Source organism: Phyllostomus discolor, chromosome 6, assembly GCF_004126475.2.
Source record: "Phyllostomus discolor isolate MPI-MPIP mPhyDis1 chromosome 6, mPhyDis1.pri.v3, whole genome shotgun sequence".
In the NCBI taxonomy this organism is placed as follows: Eukaryota; Metazoa; Chordata; class Mammalia; order Chiroptera; family Phyllostomidae; genus Phyllostomus; species Phyllostomus discolor.
The window spans coordinates 95,551,072-95,572,125 of NC_040908.2; the positions used below are offsets into that span (position 1 = coordinate 95,551,072).

At 39.9% G+C, this 21,054-nt stretch overlaps 1 protein-coding gene across 3 annotated transcripts in view; it reads left to right on the plus strand.

Moving 5' to 3' along the window:
• Positions 1-21,054, plus strand: part of AMOTL1 (angiomotin like 1) — a 149,245-nt gene that overhangs the window by 2,782 nt on the left and 125,409 nt on the right. The window contains exon 3 of one of the 3 annotated variants that reach the window (XM_036028652.1): positions 4,312-4,389. The gene's annotated coding sequence lies outside the window, so the exon portion shown is untranslated. Of the gene's footprint in view, positions 1-4,203; positions 4,390-21,054 lie in introns of those variants that run through there. The other 2 variants (XM_028515210.2, XM_028515206.2) reach the window with 2 other exon arrangements.

Consider the following 21,054-nt stretch of genomic DNA (forward strand, 5'->3'; position numbering starts at 1 on the left):
AGTTTAAGAACAGGGCCTGCTGTGTGATATGCAGCGTAGAGCGGAAGCCCTGCACTCCATGGATAACCTCTGCCTGGAACTCCAGCTGACTAGCAAGAAACAAAATCCTGGCCTCAGCTAAAAGAGCTGAACTAAAATTTCAGCTGCTATAGGGGAAATAGGATTTTGCCATTTGAGTTCAGCCACTTTAAAGGCATGAATAAAGAAAAGTCAATACTCTTCAGAATTGCATAATAGAATCTAGACTTTCTACAACATATATATCATTCACAACAACCAGGACATACTCCAAAATCATTCAGTATACAACAAAACAGGAAAACATAACTCATTTTAAATGGAAGAGAGAATCAACAGAAACCAGCTCTGTGATGACCTGAATGATGGAATTAACACACAAGAATTTTAAATAAGTTATTATATCTATGCTCAAGTATATAAAGGGTAATATGTTCATAATGAATGAAAATATAGAAAATTATGGCAGATAAATATAAACAGTAAAAAGAACCAAATTAAAGTATAAAAACTAAAAAATAAATAGCTGAAATAAAAATTCAATTGAGGTCATTAGAAACACAAGGGAGATCAAAGATGAAAAATCAGTGAGTTAGTAGATCAGCAGAAATGATCTAAACTGAGGAACAGACATTTAATAAATGTACAGACTTATAGATATTTGCAATGATACCAAAAGGTAGATATATCTATATCTATTTCTGTAGCTATATCTATATCTGTACATATATATCTCAGAAAAAAGGAAGGAATGATACAGAAGTATATTTAAATAAATAATGGGTGAAAAGTTTATAAGTTTGGTAAAAGACATATTATAGACACCAAAACCTCAATAAACACCAAGAAAGATTAATGTCAAAGACAAATAAAATGGAAATAAAAATACTTAGTATATCATACTCAAAGTGCTGAAAACCAATGACAAAGAGAAAAATCAATGACAAAAAGAAAATCAACACACCAATGCTGAGAGAAATTAAAGATGTAAATAAATGGAAAGAAATACCAAGGTAATCTATTGAAAGATTCAGTGTTTTCAAGATGGCAATTCCTAAGTTGATCTATGAATTCAGTACAATCCTAATCATAATTCTAGTATGCTTTTAAGTCAAAATTGATAAGCTAATTCTAAAATTTCTATAGAAATGCAAAGAACTTAGAATATTCGAGAAGTCCTGGAAAAAAGAAGCCAAGGTCATAGACTTCCAGGTCTGCCTAAAGCCACAGTAATCGAGGCAGGGTGGTGTTGACCCAAGATCAGCAAACAGAGTGAGAGAGCAGAGTAAATGACCCAGAAATAGACCCACATTTACACATTTATTTTATTTTTGGCAAAGATGTCAAAGCAACCCAACTGGGAAAGGAAAGTCTTTTCAACAAATGATGTTGAAATAACTACTACACCAAATGGCATCAGAAGGATATAAAGCAACTAAAACTCTGGTGTGTGATTGGTAGGAGTGGGAAATGAGATAAGAACACTGTAAAAAATAATTGTAAATAAATATTGAACTTTGGTTAATAATATTGAAGTACTTGGGGGATCTTTAATATCTGCAACTTACTTGAAACAATAACAAAAATAAATAAGTCACTGGATGAATAGAGGAATGGACAGAGAATCAATATGTAATAAAATAAATATAGTAAAATGTTAATTGAAGAAACTACATGGTGAGTATATGGGTGTTCACTTCAAAATTCATTCAATGTATCTCTAAGTTTGAAAATTATGTGATAGAATGTTGAGAACAAAAGGTAATTGAAGATTGGAGTCTAGCCGATGTATAAGGGAACAGGGTAGGCAGAAAGTCCAGAAATTGACTTTCTTTCCTCTGTTTTTGTTGGGAACTGCCCTGCCTGGTTTCAAGAGCTGTAACCCATGTCCCGCACCTGCCCATGGCTAAGGCTGAGTGAGTGACCTTTGGACCATAAGCCACTAAGGAGACAAAGCTTATCTTCTTGGCATAGGTGCCGCTTCTGCTCCTTTTACTTCACCCTGCCTGGCCTCCAATGCTTGATCAGTTAGCCAATGACGGGTTAGATTCCTCAAGGGAGCGATGACCTAAAACAGGCATGATCATGGGGGGGAAGGACTTGGGGCCTACAGAAAAGGGACGATGGACCCTCGCCCTTTGGCTTTGACACAGCCTGAGTCCTCATTCTGTCTTCGAGAAGTCTCCTAATCTCCTGGCTGCCTTACTTCCCCTGCCTGATTTAAGCCTGAAACAATGCCGCTGGTGAGTTCAGCCCTGTGCTGGAAAGGGCAGGTTCCCTAGGGTGATCAGGCCTAAGAAAGAATATGTAAAATCCTGTGAAACCTGCTTTGTTTAGAATGCTCTCAATTATATGATAAGGGTCCAAGCAGGAAGTGAGTTTGTTCCCCAAAGTTTTATGGCCATTAACTATCTGGCCCTGACTCAACATAGATCCTCAGAGTTCTTTGTATGTTATCTATTGTTTGATCGGTACTGCCTGATAATGATTAATGAGCTTTATGCATACACCCTGTATTCCTGTGCAAATTGAATCCAATAAAAGCCTGTCAAGGCAAGGGTCTGGGCACTCTCCTCTTGAGAGGGTGGCTGACGCACTCCAAGGCTTACTCTCCCCTTGAGAGAGAAGCCATGCTGTCCCTTTTTCTCCACAGGACTCGGTAGTCCCTATGAATTTATTTCATCAAATCCATAACGCCTCAGACACTGCAGACCAGTGTTGCATCATGTTCTAACATTGGCAATGAACCTGGGGCCTGGGACAAAGCAAATGGCCAAGTTCCTCTTGCATTCCATAAGACCCACTGGCTCATGCTCTCTGCAATTGTCTCATTTACCAGATGGTGACTCAACACATCTGTTCCAGAAATCTGAAACTGGAAGGGGGCTGTCTGCCACTATTTACTCTCTACCTAAGAAGCACCTACTGTGTGTTACTCTCTGTAATGGGCTTTGAGGAAACTATAATGAAGTGAATAAAAATGGCTCCTGCCTTTTTATTGACCTACCATTGATGAAACTCCACCCCCTTCTAATTCTCTTATTATTTACACCCTGGCCAGAAGACTTGCAAGTTCCTTTTACATGCCCTGTTGACATTTTTTAAATGTCTGACTGCAAAAAACCCTTCTGATATTGGACCTGAACACCTCTGTCTACACAGAAAGAGATATTTTCTTATTTTACTTTCTCTGAAATGAAGCTTGTCACAAGAAGATCCCAAAGCCTCAAAATAGTTCAGCAGGAAATTGAACTTGCTGAGCTATTTTGTTGCTCATGCCTACTTGCTAGCTCATACCTACTGACCCAAAGCACCCCCCTTTAGTCTCCTGAAATAGAGGTGCGAGGGAAGGGCACTGCACTACTAAGCTCAACCCTCTGCCCCACTTCCAACAGAGGTCACGTCATTACCATTCCTTGCTCTGGCACCACAGCCAGAAGTCTTGCCCAAAGTGTAGCCCAAGCAGACAGCATGAAGAAGAAGTGCCTGGCCTCCTGGATGGCTTGCCCTGAACCTGAATCCCATGTTACAAATTTGATTGTTCCAGCCTCACCTTCCATATACAAAAGAGGAAATTCCTTAAACACCTCTTTTCCCAAATCTTCTTGATGCAATGTGAGCATGTTTTGATCTGATATATTAGTGTTACAAATGGCTCTAATTTGGTTGAGTGGTATCATATTAAAAAGAAAAAGAAAAGAAAAATTTGTTGTCTTCACTAGAAAGGCTATCACACTTCCTTTCCACAAAGTGACTCATCCCCTTTGCTTAACTGAATAACTCTTCCTCTGCAAAGTACAGGCTGTCGCCTGTTTGTCACCTTTGTATGTTTGTAAATCTACCAGCTCGGAAAACTTCTTAGCAAGCTGATAATTTCCAGCTTCTTAATGCCACTCATGAAATATCTTTGCTTCTTCTCTACCCTCCTTCCTGAAAACTTTTTACCTCTCAGGAATTTAAGTACCTGTTTTCTTCCCCTAGAAGCTGTTTTCCGGACAGTTGGATTCTTGGGAGACAATGATATGACTTGGGGAAATAATGCATAGTTTTCTCTCCCTGGTGCTGATTAAGGTGATTGGTGTTTCAGGACTTTCTGACGCTCTTTGAAAACAGGGCTAGTCAGATTCCAGAGATTTACCTCCTGGAAGCTGAGCATGTCTGGGCAGCGGCTGCATAATTTGGATGGAGTCATCAGTGCTGAGGCAGAGTTGGCTCAGCCAGGGAGTACTCGTTGCTCTCTTCAACTCCACGGCACCCAGCATGAAGTCACCTTTCTTCTTTTAAAATCAACAGATTTGTCCTGTGAGTCCCTGTCGCTTCTGTTAGAACTTGGAGTTTTTTCTACTGCCCATCACGAGGACCTTCTCTCAGGTAAGGAAGCTCTTATTTTGTGGGTTTTTATTCAGGAAAGTTTGATTTGAGGGGAACTTTTTAGGGCATCTCTGGGTAAAGCTGGAGTCAGATCAAGGGACACTCCATGCGGTGAGAAGGTCAGTTGGTTCCCAGGCATCTGATATCCACCTGGTGGGCCAGCTCCGCAGGCCCTGGGCTGGATGAGCAGAGCCTCACTCAGCTGGACGCGGATTCTCTCGGTGGGCCGGGAGACCTAATCTGACCTTGGTTTCAGTGCCTGTTCTAAGAGTTATGTAACAAGCACATTAGTGAAGCACCTACAGGTAGTTCCCTTTGGGTTGAGACTCTCCTACCCCTTCTGCCTTCCTAAAGATTGGCCTTGTGTTTCAGGTAGAACTCTTATAGGGTCTCATGGCAAAAGCTGATGCGCAGAAAAGCAGCGCTCCTGAGAGCCTTTATTTGCTCATTCACTGGCGTAATTGTTTCCCCTCTGCCTCAGAGTACAGCAGGAGACAAAGGGGCCCCAGCTTCCTGTCCAGACAGGCAGACAGGCACCTTGTGTAAACAATGGCTGTCCTGCTATGAGGGGCAGAAGTGTGCAAACATGCCTTTGCTCCTGTCCTAAGTGCTAAGAAAATAAACATGGGTTTTTTGGGGGGATGTATGTTTGTGTGCAGGTAGACGTGTGGTCCTCAAAACCACTAAACTTTCCCTGCTCCACTTGCAATGGGTTATATGAGTCACTGTCGCTGATTGAATCACCCATGTCTTATTAGCTTTGGAAGGCTCAATAAAGACATCCTGGTTATGACGGAGGTGCCTACAGGGTGATAAATGGCTTTTGGAAAGAGTTTAACCACTGTGAAGTGAAAACATTGAGAACTGAAAAATCCTTTTATTGCTTGACACAGAACCCTACTACACATAGTATCCAGTACGTTCATCCATAAACTCTGAAGGGTGCAAGAACCTCATTAGATAAGAAATGCTTGTTTTGTTATAAATGCAGTTGTATGCTGTCTGCCAGCACCCGCTTGCATGTTCACCTCAAACTTGGTTCACCAGAATTCATCCTTACCTGAAATCTGCTTCCCCTTCTGTGTCCCTAGCTCAGTGAAAAGCATCTGGCTGTCCATAACAGATTTCTAGACTCTACTTTTACCCCTCTTTTGTCCTCACATTCCCACATCTAGTTTGGCAACACATCCAGCAGATTCTGCCTCCATATTATCTCTCAAACCCATCCCTTCTCTCACTTCCATGGCTAGTTTCCTCATTTAATAAGCACTTGTCATCTTCTTCCAGGATTATGAACACTGCCCATTCAGTCTCCCTCTCTTTTGTCTTGCCTTCTCGGTACAGCCAGATGATTCTACAATGATTGATCAGCACCTGCACAATCCATTCACTCATTAGTCTGGTGATTCTGTCTTTTTAATGTTCCTCAAAATTTTTCTTGCCTCTCCATTCCACCACCACCACCTGAGTCCAACCCACCAGCACTCTCTGACTTACTTATTGCAATAACTGACCTTCCTGCCACCAGGCTCACTCCCTTCCTAATATATTTTAAGCTTCTTCCCAAGCTGTTAAAGGACATTTTTTTTACAAGAGCAGAACTTGAAACACTTGTTCCCCTATCTGGGACTTAGAAACATCAGCATTGTTATGATTCTTGTAGATACTTGAAGGACAGAGGCAGAGAGAATGGGGGAAGATGGTGGGGGGCTGTGTTGCAATGGGAAGATGGCCTGAAGAGCATATAAAGCTCAGGCCTTGGAGCCATCCAGGCCTACATTTGAATACCAGCTCCCCCACTTCTAGTGTGGCTTTGACCAGGCAGCTGAACCTTCTTGAGACACATTTTCTAAACTGTGAAGTGGAAATAATAATGCCTACTTCACTCAGTGAATGTAAGAGTTAAATGAAAACATTTAGGGAAGGCTCTGAAACACGGCAATTAAGAATTTTTAGTTCCTTTCCTTCTTTCCTTCCCTTTTTTAGGCTTATATTCTCTAACCGTCACATACCTTGTAAGCACCTCTGTGTATGTGCATGTGTGATTATCCATTTTTGACACAGTAGGAAGAAGGAATGGAAAAGAAATATCAGGGTGGATAAAAAGTCCATTTGGGTTTTTTTGTAAAATAAAAGACATATTTTTCATTTTCACCAGTAACTTTATTGATTTGGACATTTTGAGTATCTCAGCTATCTCCTGCTATTGGCTTCTAGTGGGTAGAGGCCAGGGATGCTTTGAAACATCTTCCAATACACAAGACAGTCCCACTGCAAAGGCTTATTTGGCCAAAATGTCAACAGTACCAAGAAACTTTGCAAACCACTTTTGACACATTCAATCAGTCACAGTACCTTCTCCATATACTGCACAAGTGTTTTTATTTCTCTTTTGCATTTCAGTTGCATTTTTACCTTCCTTGAAATAATAAAACATAATACACCCAAATTGTTAAATATTTTCTTCTTTCTTAAATATTAAAATGGCAACACAAAAATTCACCAATTTTGGTAAATTTTTTTAAAATGCACACTGACATGACAGCTGTCATGATACAATCTAACAAAATTGTTTCAGATAAAGTTAAAAACAAGTAAGCACTACTAGAGCCATCGTTCAGAAAAATCTAAATGAACTTTTTGGCCAACCCAATATGTGAGAACTCTTTTAAGGAATCTGCAATTTACTTAGAGAAGTAAAGCAAACCTAAAGAGTATAAAAGCATCTATAAAACAAGAATTCTGCAATGGTCGTGTGTACAGTGCCAGCTGAGTACATAAGCAGGGAGCGCTTGAATAAACAGACCTGTGTATACCCACAGACAGAGTGTAAATATATCTATATCGAGCAATTTTTAGATTTAGGATTTTTGAGGACTTAAAATTCATTGACCTCTCTGATGTTGAAATAAAACCTCCCCCAAAGCTTTATACTTTTAGAGTGATTTAAGGACATACAGATTAGTGTTTCAGTGATTTTACTCATTCATTCATTTACCAAGTATTTATTGAGTACCTACTCTGTACCATGTCCTCTACTATGCAATTTCTTTGCTACCCTTCCACAGGACATGGTGGTAGTTCTCTTTCTCTTGAATTGGGGCTACCTTTAGAGACTTGTTTGGCCAATGGACTAAGAAGAAAGTGATACCCATGCCTAGGTTCTAAGAAGCTGTGCATCTTTCTCTTGGGTTTCTTGGCCCACTCGCTCTAGGGGAAGCCAAACACCATGTGAACTCATGAGCTGGCAACCTGGTTCTCTGGCGGGGAAGGAAAAAGCCCTGATTTGCAATGTTTGCTTGTTTTCATGGTAAAAATACTCCCTTCCACCATGACCAATTTCAAGCTACTAAAGCAACAGCATTGAATGCAGGGGTGGAAAGAAGTACACAGAATCAGCTCTTACATGTTGAAACAAGCCAGCCCCAGGGCATGACTGCTAATTTCTCTGAGACCACCATGCTGTGGGAAACCTCAGGATAGCTAGGTGGAGAGGCTCCACACAGAGAAGCCCAGCCTGCCCCAGATTGTTCAGCCATTCGCATGTAGGCTCCAGGGAAGAAGCCTTAAGGCCCAACCACTGACTTCAGCTGTCTGAAAGGCTCTGAGTGGGAACTGATCCGTCAGCCCAGTCAGCCCACAGAACCCTGAGAGATAACAACGTGTGTTATCTTTTTGTAAGTAGTTACGCAATGATAGATTACTGGAATGAAGTGGTAGTCTTGTTTACTCAGAGGCAAGCCTAGATCAGGCTCCCAGAGGGTGTGGAGGAGTAGGGAGTCCTTTGTTTTTGCATATTCTCAGGCCTTAAATCACTAAGGAAGAAAATGTTTTAATTTTAAAAGCCTGAGAAAGAGATTTGATTACTATACTAATTTGTTTTACCCATATGACTAAATCAGTGAAAACAAAATCTCTTACACACACAGACATTCACTCTCTCATACTTTCCTCCCATCATCTGCCTCCATCACCCACCTACCTAACGCTGTTCACCCAGAGCTCTGCGGGAAGATCTCTCTTGCCTGCTCTTTTCACCCTGCTCTGTCTTCCACATGGAATTTGTCAGGCAAACCAGACAGAGCAGAAAGAATAAGAAGTCAAGTAAGTGTCCAGAGCCCTGAGGTCTGGTGGGAAGCAACTAAGACTTCGGTGAAAGAGCAGCAAAGAGGAGGATCTAAAACAAGCTTTAGGGAAGATATGTGGATTGGTGGTTAGAGCATGAATTTAGAAAACAGGAGGCTGGGTTCCAATCTGGATTCTGACATTTTCTAGTTGGCTGAACATGGAGAGTATCTCCAGGGGTTAGACATCTCTCTTCTCACTTGCTTCAACTTTAAAATCTGGATCATAATGCCATCTCATGAAGTTCTCATGGAGGTTAAATGAGATGGTATTTGCAGAGTGCTAAGCATAGTGCCTAATATTGTACGTTGTGCTGAATACACAGCAGTTACCAGTAGAAGCACTGCTAGCATTGGTGGCACATGGGTGGTGCTGTTGTCACCGATTCCAAAGCCACAGGCTCCCAGCAAGCCCAGAGCTCCAATTGTTCACACTATAGGTGCCCAACATGTGTTCAATAAGCACTTAAATCAAACCAAATATCTATATTCTGAATATTTATTCTATGGCCATGTTTCTCTTGTTTGTCTCCCAAACATATTTCCAAATGCTTAAAAGGCATACCTGTGCAGTATTTCCCCTATATCTTAAATAGATACCTTAAATAAGAACTAAGACCATGTTTTCCAATTTCTTGTACGTCTTCTTCTTACTTTCTACTGTATAGCAGGTAGCTGAGTAGTTTAGTGGTCAATACATATTAACTATTATTTTTTATTATTTACTTAAATTTTATTTTAATTGTTTTTGCAGTACAATTTTTTATCTTTTACTCCCATCCCAACCCACCCACCCAGCCCTCCCCTCGTTTCTCCCATTTCCACCCACCCCTAGTTTTTATCCATGTGTCCTGTAAACCCTTTCTCTTTTTCCCTGAAATTCCCTCTCCTCTCCCCTCTGAACTCTGTCAGTCTGTCCTCTATTTCAGTGTCTTTGGTTATACTTTGCTTATTTCTTTGTTTTATTGTTTAGGTTCCTGTTAAAGGTGAGATCATATGGTACTTGTCTTTCACTGCCTGGCTTATTTCACTTAGCATAATACTTTCCAGTTGCCTCCATGCTGTTGCAAAGGGTATGAGCTCCTTCTTTCTTTCTGCTGCATAGAATTCCATTGTGTAAATGTACCATAGTTTTTTTGATCCATTCACTTACTGATGGGCATCTAGGTTGCTTCCAACACTTGGCTATTATAAATTGTGCTGCTATGAACATTGGGGTGCATAGGTTCTTTTGGATTGGTGTTTTAGGGTTCTTAGGATATAATCCTAGCAGTGGAATTGCTGGGTCAAAAGGCATATCCAGTTTTAGTTTTCTGAGAAAATTCCATACTGTTTTCCATAGTTGCTGTACCAGTCTGCAAGCCCACCAACAGTATACTAGGGACCCCTTTTCTCCACAACCTCTCCAACACTTGTTTGTTGCTTTGTTTATGATGGCCATTCTGACTGGTGTAAAGTGGTATCTCATTGTGGTTTTAATTTGCATCTCTCTGATAGCTAGCAATATTGAGCATCTTTTCATGTGTTTCTGGATCCTCTGTATATCCTTCTTGGAGAAGTGTCTGTTCAAGTCCCCTGCCCATTTTTTAATTGGGTTGCTTGTCTTCTTAGAGTGAAGTTGTGTAAGTTCTTTATATATTTTGGAGATTCAACCCTTGCCTGAGGTATCATTGGCAAATATATTTTCCCATACAGTTGGTTCTCTTTTTATTTTAATACTATTTTCTTTAGCCGTGCAGAAGCTTTTTATTTTGATGAGATCCCATTTGTTTATTCTTTCCTTTATGTCCCTTGCTCTGGGGGATGTATCAGTAAAAATATTGCTGCGTGAAATATCTGAGATTTTCCTGCCTTTGTTTTCCTTAGGACTTTAATGGTGACATGGCTTATATTTAAGTCTTTTATCCACCTTGAATTTATTTTTGTGTATGGTGTAAGTTGGTGCTCCGGTTTCATTTTTTTGCATGTAGCTGTCCAGTTTTCCCACACCATTTGTTGAAGAGACTGTTTTTACTCCATTTTATGTTGCAGCCCCCTTTGTCAAATATTAATTGACCGTAGAGACTTGGGCTTATTTCTGGGCTCTCTGTTCTTTTCCATTGCTCCATGTGCCTGTTTTTATGCCAGTACCAGCCTGTTTTGATTACAGTGGCCTTGTAATACAGTTTGGTATCAGGTATTGTGATCCCTCCTACTTTGCTCTTCTTTCTCAAAATTGCAGCAGCTATTTGGGGTCGTTTATAATTCCATATAAATTTTGAAGTGTTTGTTCTATGTCTGTGAAATATGCCATTGGTACTTTAATAGATATTGAATTGAATCTGTAAATTTCTTTGGGTAGTATGGACATTTTGATGATGTTAATTCTTCCAATCCATGAACATGGTATATGTTTCCATTTGTTTGTGTCTTCCTTAATTTCTTTCTTCAGTGTTGTGTAATTTTCTTTATGTAGGTCTTTTACTTCCTTGGTTAGATTTATTCCTAGGTATTTTATTTTTCTTGTTGCTATATTGAATAGGATTTTTTTTTTCTTGATTTCTGCTTCTGCTGTTTCATTATTGGTATACAAAAATGCCTTTGATTTCTGGATATATTGACTTTGTATCCTGCAGTTTTGCCAAATTTGTTTATTAGGTCAAGCAGTTTTTTAGCAGAGTCTATAAGATTTTCTGGGTACAGTATCATGTCGTCTGCAAACAATGACAGTTTTGTTTTCTCCTTTCCAATTTGGATGCCTTTTATTTCCTTTTCTTGTCTGATCGCTGTGGCTAAAACTTCCAATACTATATTGAATAGAAGTGGTGAAAGTGGACAACCTTGTCTTGTTCCTGATCTTAGTGGAAAAGACTTAAGCTTTTGCCCATTGAGTATGATATTGGCTGTAGGTCTCTCATATATGGCCTTTATTGTGTTGAGGAATGCTTCTGCTATTTCCACTTTGCTGAGTGTTTTTATAAAAAATGGGTGCTGTACCTTATCAAATGCTTTTTCCGCATCTATTGATATGATGGTGTGATTTTTGTCTTTGCTTTTGTTTATGTGATGTATTACATTTACTGATTTGCAAATATTGAACCATCCTTGCATCCCTGGGATGAATCTTACTTGGTCATGGTGTATGATCTTTTTAATGTATTGTTGGATGCAGTTTGCCAATATTTTGTTGAGGATTTTAGCATCTATGTTCATCAGTGATATTGGCCTGGTAGCTATTATTATTTTTTTAAATTCTATTTAAGGAAAAATTAAAGTTGGGTGACTTTTGCAGGAGCTTGAGCCCAGAGTGGTCCAGAAATGTCAGGTTTGCCCGTTTATACACATCATCACTTTGGTACTGTCAAGGTGAAGGATAACAGAGTTCTTGGGAGCCAAATGTGTTGTATTCTGTATAATAGACACTTAGAAGCAAAACTGATGGTTCAAAGCACATATTATGGAATATGCCAAATTACTGTTTTAAAAGCCATGTCAATTTATTTTTCTACCAAATTGTGTAAAAGCCCATTTCTTCAAAAATCACCATGTCTTGGTATTAATCAATGTTTTGAAATGTTTAGATTAATAAAACGTTTTACACACTCACCGACAGAATCCCCAACAGCCTCATTCCCTACAGGTAAGAAACTATTGCAGTTTCTTGTGTGCCCTTCCAAAATTGTCTATACTTGTGCAAATGTATATGTATATATGTGTGTATATATACATATATGTATACTGATGAATGAGACTTTTTACTGTGGATCACCCTGTATCTTGTATGCATTCTTTAAAAAACAAATATGCAATTCTTTTGTAATTAAAAAAATAGTATATAAATTTTCTGCTAGAAACCCAAGCCTGTAACAAGGGCATATTCTGTATATCAATGTTTCTCAATTTCAATTGTGAAACACATTCATTTGGCTGCACATTCGATTTACTTGCAGAGCTCTTAAGAAATACAGATGGCCAGGGCTCTGCCCTCAGAGGTTCTAACTCCAGATGTCTGAGAGAGGGCCTGGGCACCCACAGGTTTTAAACGTACCCCAGGTAGCTCTAATGTGCAGTCACGGTTGAGAACCACTGCAGTAGACAATATGAGGCTTTAAGGAGTCCCCAGAGGGCCACTGTGATGAGCTCTTTTGAGAATAATTTTTTTAGGAATGCAACCCAAAGTAATCCATCATTTTCCTGTCAGGCTAAGTGTGGGCATGAGATTGAATGCAAACCAAATCCAGAGGGGGTGGTGAAGACCTTCTCTTGAATGTGTGCTCAAGCTTCCATCTCTGTGGCAGGGCTTTTTGCTGAAAGGCACAGGCTCCCTCAGAATATAAGGGGTTCTTGTAAACTAGTCATGACCATAAGCACACAGGAATCTCATGGAAAACCAGAAACAGCAAAAAATCTGTTCCTCAGGAGCCCAGAAATGTGGCTGGAATTGGAAGGTTCTGACAGAGCTCCAGGAGCCAAGATTATTTAGACACCTTCCCACTGGAGCCTTTTACAATTCTCTCATCTGGAGAAGTGCTTTACTAAAATCGAGTGGCTTTCAGAAGGCTGATCTAGAAAACAGATTGAAGCGGAACCAGCAGAAGCCTGAGGGTTGACTGGAAACTCACATATTTATTGCTCTTTCTGCTCTGTGTGTCTTCTTCGGTCGATTCTCCCCATCCACGGACTGACTTGGCCTCCATATTCCTGACAGAGGGTCTGATTGGCTGGTCCTCATGGTCTGTTTCTGGATGGGTGGGATTTTTCCACACCAAGTGATTACATGAATGGATGTAATGGTTTGCAGAGCCATGTACCCACTCTTGGTCAGCTGGGTCAGAGAGGTGGTGGAGAGAAGTGGATGCATCAAGCTGCCTTGAGATTGCAGGAGGCAGTTTCTCTTAGAATGGGAGAGTGGACAGTACATCCACCATGATTAAACTGTTTAGCCAACCACTAGGTCAGCCCTCCGTGAGTGTTAAATTGGAGGATAGTTTGCAGTGGGGTGTGAAACTGCCTAAATTCAATCAAAGATGCTAAAGGAAAATCTGTCAGGAATGTATAGATGTCCCTTGCATGTTAAACATCTCCAGAGGTCTTTTTTGGATCTATGAATTTGGACTTTTAAAGAGTGTTAACAGCTTAGGAGGTCAGGAGAATGGACTTCATTTTCCCTTGAGATTAGTTCTGAGCCAAGTGGTTATTGAGAACTTGTGGTATGGCTACTACAAAATTACATGTGCTGTCAGTGAAAATACACACTGCATTTTTAAAACATTGGTGAGGCCCTGGCTGGTTAGCTCAGTTGCTTAGAACATCATCCCCATACACCAAGATTGCAGGTTCCATCTTGGGTCAGGACACATGCAAGAAGCAACCAATGAATGCATCAATAAATGAAACAATAAATCAATGCTTCTCTTTCTCTCTTCCTTTCTTTCTAAAGTCAATCAATCAATCAATAAAGCATTGTGTGAAAAAAATCTAACATTCTCATTACTAATTTTTATTGTAGGTTGATTAAATGCTAAAATACTATTTTGGATATAGTAGATTCAATAAAATATATTATTAAAATTACTTTCACCTGTATTAACTTTTATTGATTTAGAAAAATTTACAATTATTGATGAGGCTCATACTATCTTTCCAGTGGACAGCTGGGTTACACGGTGACTCTGATATTCCCCCCAGACAGGTGTAGCTGTAAAGATCTGCATGTGAACACCAGCCCTCTGCCGTGGGGCCCATGTCAATAGCCCATTTTTGGTTCATAATCAGAGCTGTGGCAGTTTATCTTATTTTGGCTCTCTGTCTCTTTGCCTCACAGGCTGCAGCCCAATTCCTTTTCTCAAATAGAACCACTTAATCCTCTCCTGTGTTTTCCCAACATCCCCCACCCTGGCAGCCTTGTTCATGGCTTTGCCTCAGCAAGTCCTCACACAACTTATCCCTGCCTCTTTGCCCCTGCCACTCTTTCCTGCCTAGTTTTCCCTATTCCTTCCTAGGACTGGCATACAGCAATTTTTTCTTGCTTCAGTCTTACCCACTGTTCATAGATCTTTTTCCAGGGAAATGTGCTTGAGCCAGTAGCTATCCTTTGCAGGGGAAATGGCTGCTTCCTAATGCAGTTCGTCCTGTTTCCCCATGGGATGACGTTTGCTGATGGGACTGTCACTTCCAGGACTGTATCTACTTTAAGAGTTAATAATGATGATAATAAAGACAACTGCTATTGCCATTTATTGAGTTTTATTACTGGCCAGGGTCTATGGTAGATTTTTGCATTTAACTCTTGCATTGACCCCACAAAAGTGTATTCCCTGATCCCTTGTCACAGATCGGCTCAGAAACCTTATGTACCTTGCCCACAGATCACCACTAGGAAATGGTGGACCTGGGATTTAAATCTAGGTCTGTCCCCAAAGTCCTTGCTCTTAGGCACTGCATTTATACTGCTTCCCACACGCCGTGTCGCCAAGTGACATCTCTAAATTTGCTGAATGATAACAGTGCTGTGCATTTTGCACTGTTTCAGTGATTTTCCAGTTGACATTTGATACAACACTCTGTTAACGATGGAATAAAGGACTTTATGAGCCCTATTTCACACACTAGAAGAGGTGAGCTTCAGGGAGATGAAGTGATTTGTGTGTGATTACTAAGTTAAGAAATGATCCCACACCAGATAAGAACCCAGTTTTTTAAAAACATATATTTATTATTCTTTTTTCCTTGCTCATCCATGTATAGTTGGGAGTTGTGCTGCCTGGATGGCAGAATATGGTGACAAATCTTTGGTTATGACTGATGATTTAACCCTGAGTTATATGAAGAGTTTGGAGTTACAAACTCATTTGAGTTTCTCACCTGTAGGAATATCAGTTTCATTCATTCAACAAGCATTGCCAGGCCCCAAGTCTGTCCAGGCACTGTGTGGGAAAAAAAGAGTGGATAAGATATGACTTTGTCTTGAGGAGACCACCTTCTAGTGGACAAGACAATCACTTTGTAAAGAGAACATTACTATCCAATGTGAAGGAAGGGTCTTAATAGAATATAGAAAGTTCTGAGAAGCACAGTGGAAGCAGGAAATAACTCTGCCTGGAAAAGTTTCATGGGGGATCTGAGCTTGGTCTCAATGGACTGACTTGGAAATGAAAAGCCTGTGTTACTGAGAATCCTGCAAAGCCTCATAATTTCATAACTTCATTAGGTTTCCTAAAAATATGCTGTTGCCACAACTTTTTATAGAGTAGAAGCATAAATTATTTACTGGAATACTTAAAATATTAGCATCAATAAATCCCACAGTAGCTTCACACATACTCTGCCAGCTGGATAAGTGAATTTGAAATAATGGTCTTCAAGTTACTCAAACTTTCCAGTTCTACAAAGCTGCTAAGAATTCTTCAAAATAAATAAGAAGCCCAGAATAATCATGTCAACTTTCTAAACATCAGCCATTTCAGACAGAAAAAGACTCTGTGGCTCTAGCATTTTGTGTCCTTTTATTTACTTAAAGAGGTATTTTTTTCACAGTGGATACTTAGAGTGTTCTACTCCTTTCTTCCAGCCAAGCTTAAGAGTTTCATATTATAAGTGCTGCTGAATTTTATCACTTGAATATGAAGAGCCCAGACATATACTGTGACATGTTTGGACTATTTGGAGCTGGAAGGAAAAGAACCTTCCAAGTTTAGAAATTGAAATTTATCAGAGCCAAACCCTTAGGCAGTCCAAGAAGAGACTGCCTTGTATTCTACTGTGGTCTGCTAGGTCACTGATGATTGGGTTTTTCTGATAGCTGATACCAGGCTACACCTTGTACAATGGACTGAATGTGTGTGTCTCCTCAAAATCCAGAAGTTGAACTCCTAACTCCTACTGTGGTGGTAGTAGGAGGTGGGGCTTTTGGCAGTAATTAGGTCTTGAGAGGGGAATGGCTCATGAATGGGATTAGTGCCTTTATAGAAGAGACCCTGGGGGAGCTCTCTGACTCTCCTTCTTTGATGTGAAAATTCAAGGGGACACCGGTAGTCTGCAACCCAAAGAGAGTTCTGGCCAGAACCTGACTGTGATAGCACCCTAATCTTGGACTTTCCAACCCCAAGAATTGTGAGGAATAAGTTTCTGCTGTTTATAAGCCACCCAATCTATGGTACTGTGTCATAGCATTCCAAATGGACCAAGACACCTAGAGCCTAGAGAATGTAGATTTTAGCTAGAGATTCTCAGCTGAGAAGGAAGATCCCATCATGTGATCTATTCTCTCTCATGCTTCAGTTTAGATGTTTGGTTTGTTTTCTGGGTGTGACAAAATATACTTATACCCTGTGCTCATAACCAAGGTGAAATGTTCCTTTTGATCCCTGACTCACAGCAGAAAGTCCATATCTCGAAGGCTTGGAGAGCATCAGAAATGGTGTCAAATCTCAATATTGCTGGAGGAGTATCTCCAGCAGCCTCCAAGCAGCCTTTGAAGAACAGAACAAGGGGCAAGACATCCCAGAACAGCTCAGCAGCACTGAGAGTTGTTGGTGAATATCCATATTTTGTTGAGAATTTAAAAATGAATTGTTTGACAGAAGTGTTCACAAATATAATAGGCTGCCTATGGAGATGAGCTCCTTCTCACTGTACTATCAATATTTAAGTGTAGGCTAAGCTAGCTGGGCATGTAGGGGATTTATGCATAATTCAAGGGTTGGAATAAAGGCCCTAAGCATTCATCCAACTTCCAGATTCTATTATTTGCATATCCTTGCTTTACCTTGTGTATGTTTCATGCTTACATTTACTACATTGTTCTGTAATGTTATATCAGATGTGTCTCCCCTGCAAAGCTGAAAACTCCTTAAAGGAGGGGTAATATTTATCCTTTTATATCCCAAGCATTTAGGACAGTGACTAGTAGGTAGGAGATACTGAGTAAATATTTATCAAATGAATGAATAAATTCATTTTGTATATCTCTCTACATTTATGTGTATCTTGATTTATAATACAAGTTATTAGGAAATGGACTTCCTTGCAGTGAGGTGTGCATAGTTTTAGAATGTGTGGTTGCTTGCATACCTGAATGACGGCATATGCCTTTCGATTCCCCAAACATGCCACTCCTAGGTAATTAATTCCTTCTCTACAGATGGAGCTATGTCATGGCAGTTGAGACAGAGTCAAAGTGTAGCCACAGTCTGTCTGCATTTGTGTTCCTAAATCAAGCCCCCTCTGTCAGAAATGACCATGAAGGTTATGGTTAGAAGTTGAGAGAGGACTCGACTGCATTTGGATGGCAGGTGTCTGCTGTGTCATTTCATCCCAAGATTTGGGAGGGAGGCAGGTATATGAGGAGGTCCTAGTGGCATTCTGGGCAGAGGAGCAGGTGTGCATTCTGAAGTGGGAGCACAGGTGGGCGAATTTCAGCAAGTTAGACTGGCTGAGAAGGTCAGAATAAGGTCAGGAAGCAGAGGCAGATAAGGTACAGTTTTAGGTGGAGAAATTTCCAAAGAAGTGGAGGAGGAGGGTGGGGTTGCAAAGAGAATGCTTTCCAAAGTATTAACATGGACATGTTAAACCGAGATATGCTAGTATATCCATTTATTCAATAAATATACATTGAGTGCTTAACTTGTAACAACTACTGATAAAAGCTAAGGATGTAAATAAGTAAGATCTCTGCTCTCAGGTACATAAACTATGGACTAAACTCTACAGATACATTCACAGACAACTGCAGTATAATGTGATACATGCTGTAATGGGGTAAGCACAGGGAAGTCTGAGGGGAACACGTGACCAAATCTAAGAGGAGATGTGAATGGTAAGTTGTAGTTAGCACAATGAGGCAAGAAGAACTATCTTGCCAGAGCCCCAGGAATTGCTGAATATACAAAAGATGAAACGGGGGGACTTACTCAGGGGTTGCAAACACTTCGCTATCGTTGGACTTTAGATGCCATCTTTAGTGGTCCAGACTGTCTCCTGGGAATGTTCAATCACTGGAATATTTTAACCAAGAAGTGATGTGATCATATTTGTGCTTTAAAAATACTATTACAACAAAGTGTGGAGAATGAGTTGGAAGAAAGGGAGACCAAAACCCAGTGAAGTCTTTGCAGGATCTCAGCAAGAAATGATGGTGGCTGAACTAAAGCTGAGTCAGTGCAAACAGAGAGAAGCAGATGCGTTCTTGAAATATTTTAAAGTTAGAACAGACAACACTTGGTAATTGACTGGATGTGAGTTGTAATCAAGCAAACAAGGATGGCCAGTTTCTGGCTCAGGCAGCTCGGTGGATGGCTCACTCTAGAGGCAGCTCTGTAAAGAGAGGAAGATGTGTTAGTTTAAGGGGAGTTGGAGAGCCATAGAGCTGAACTTCCTTAAGTTTACTGACCCAGCTGGGTTCACATCACTCTCTCAGGATAGACAGGACTCTTTTGGAAACTCAATGGTATCTAACATCTGACTAATATCTAATTATCCACTGGTTATAATCATTAATCCATCCATTCAATCAGTCAATATCTATTAAATGTCAATATTTATTCATAACATTCCAGTATTCCATAGATCCCAGTGTCCAATTATGCAGGTGTTTTAGTTCTTCTCTCTTCCTTTTGTCCCCCTGCTTTCTGCTCTTTATTTTATTTTTCAGCTTTATTGAGTTATATTTGACAAATAATATTTTAAGATATTTAAAGTGTACATCATGATGATTTGATATATGTCTACATTGTGAGATGCTTTCTCCCATCTACTTGACACATCCATCACCTCACTTATTTATATGCTTTTTGTAAAAGCATTTGAATTCTGCTCTTTTAACAAATTTCAGTTATATAATACAATGTAATCAAATATAGTCACATTATACACTAGCTCCTCAGTATGTATTTATTTTATAGCCAAATGTTTGTACACTTTTACCACACTCTCCCTATTGCCCCTACTCTCTGTTTCTATGGGTTTTATTTTTTGCTCTTTAGAGACCACATATAAGTGATACCATGTTGTATTTGCCTCTTTCCATCTAGCTTATTTCACTTAGCGTAATGTCCTCCAGGTCCACTTATGTTTTCCCAAATAGCAGGATTTCCTTCTTTCTCGTGGCTGAACAATATTCCATTGCACATGTGTGTGTTTGTAAATGTAACATCTTAGCCACTCATCTGTTAACAACACACTTAGGTTATTTCTATATCTTGGCTGCTGGGAATAATGCTGCAGTGAACATGGGAGTACAGATATCTCTTCAGAAAAGTGTGTCTCAAAGTCAAAATTACAACTGTAAGTTTTCAGTCAGCTTTTCCACTCATGCCACCCCACCTGTATTGCAGTATCATACCTGCATTGTTTGAGCTGCCATGTGCTACTCCAGAGTAAAGTGTTTCCTCACTTCCTGTTCCCATGATTGCATTAATTTTTTCTCTTTTGTTTCTTCTTCATGGGCTGAGTTATTGAGAGATTTTGACTTAACAATTTAAACACATTATAGAAAAACCCCAGACTCCTTCTTTTACATTGGCCAGAGGCCTGGAAAATATTTCCTAAGGCTCCAGAGTTCCATGAGCAACTCTGGGGCTCCCTGTGACTGAAGTGATTGATAGTGCTAGAGTTTCAGTAACAGATGAGATTGATCAAAGTCATCCTGGACGTACTTGTGTTTGCTGCAATTTCATTTCACATTTTATGCTTGTCTTTCCCAAACTGAGGTGTGAAATTCAGGCATCAGAGAAATCAGCAGGGTTTGTGAGTTGAAGTTAATACAACACTCAGTGAGAATCTGTGTAGTTGATTAATAAAATAGAATGCATGGATGTGAGAGCCTGATCTCACAGAGCTAGGGGATGCCATCTTGCAAATCTGTTTCCTGGGACCACTAGGTGCCTAGGCCACTGGGCCAAGAAGGATGGAAAATCTACTTTGAAAACTACTCTCTACTTCATCAGTACAGCTTTGTTTTTGTCAAGCAAAGCTCTTAGAATTTCACTTCTCAAGGATACTGCAGGGATTAATGAAATGGTTTTGAGTGACCAGTCTATTTTAAATAAGTGTTGTTTTCTAAGGATGTAGTATTTTTGTTAATATTATTTCAGGTTGGTGAATATGCAAGATGTTAATAGTTAGTTCATTTGATTAAATGATGAGACCAGTGTGATTATGGCCCGAGACTGGATTTCCATTCTAGGCGTGGAAATTCACGTGTAGAAAATATTTTATTTTCGCACTGAGAACATGTTCTCTTCCAACGGTAGACCACCTCTAGCCTTAGTCAGCCACATCTTACTGCGGAGTAGTGTGCTAATAGAAAACTAGTGCATATTTCTTAATGTGGGTGGAGAGGTTGCCTTTGAATGTAGAAACATATTATTATATGCTGCAAGTCTTAAAAGACTAAACAGGCCTTTGACAACATCTAGTCCTAATTTCTTCATTTAAAATTAAGGAAATTAAGTCTAGAGAATAAGTAGTTTGCCCAAAATCTCCCAATTAGTGCCAAAGTCAAGACTAAAATCTGGATATATTGAAAAGTCCAATGTTTTCACCATGGTATTGTGTGATATCC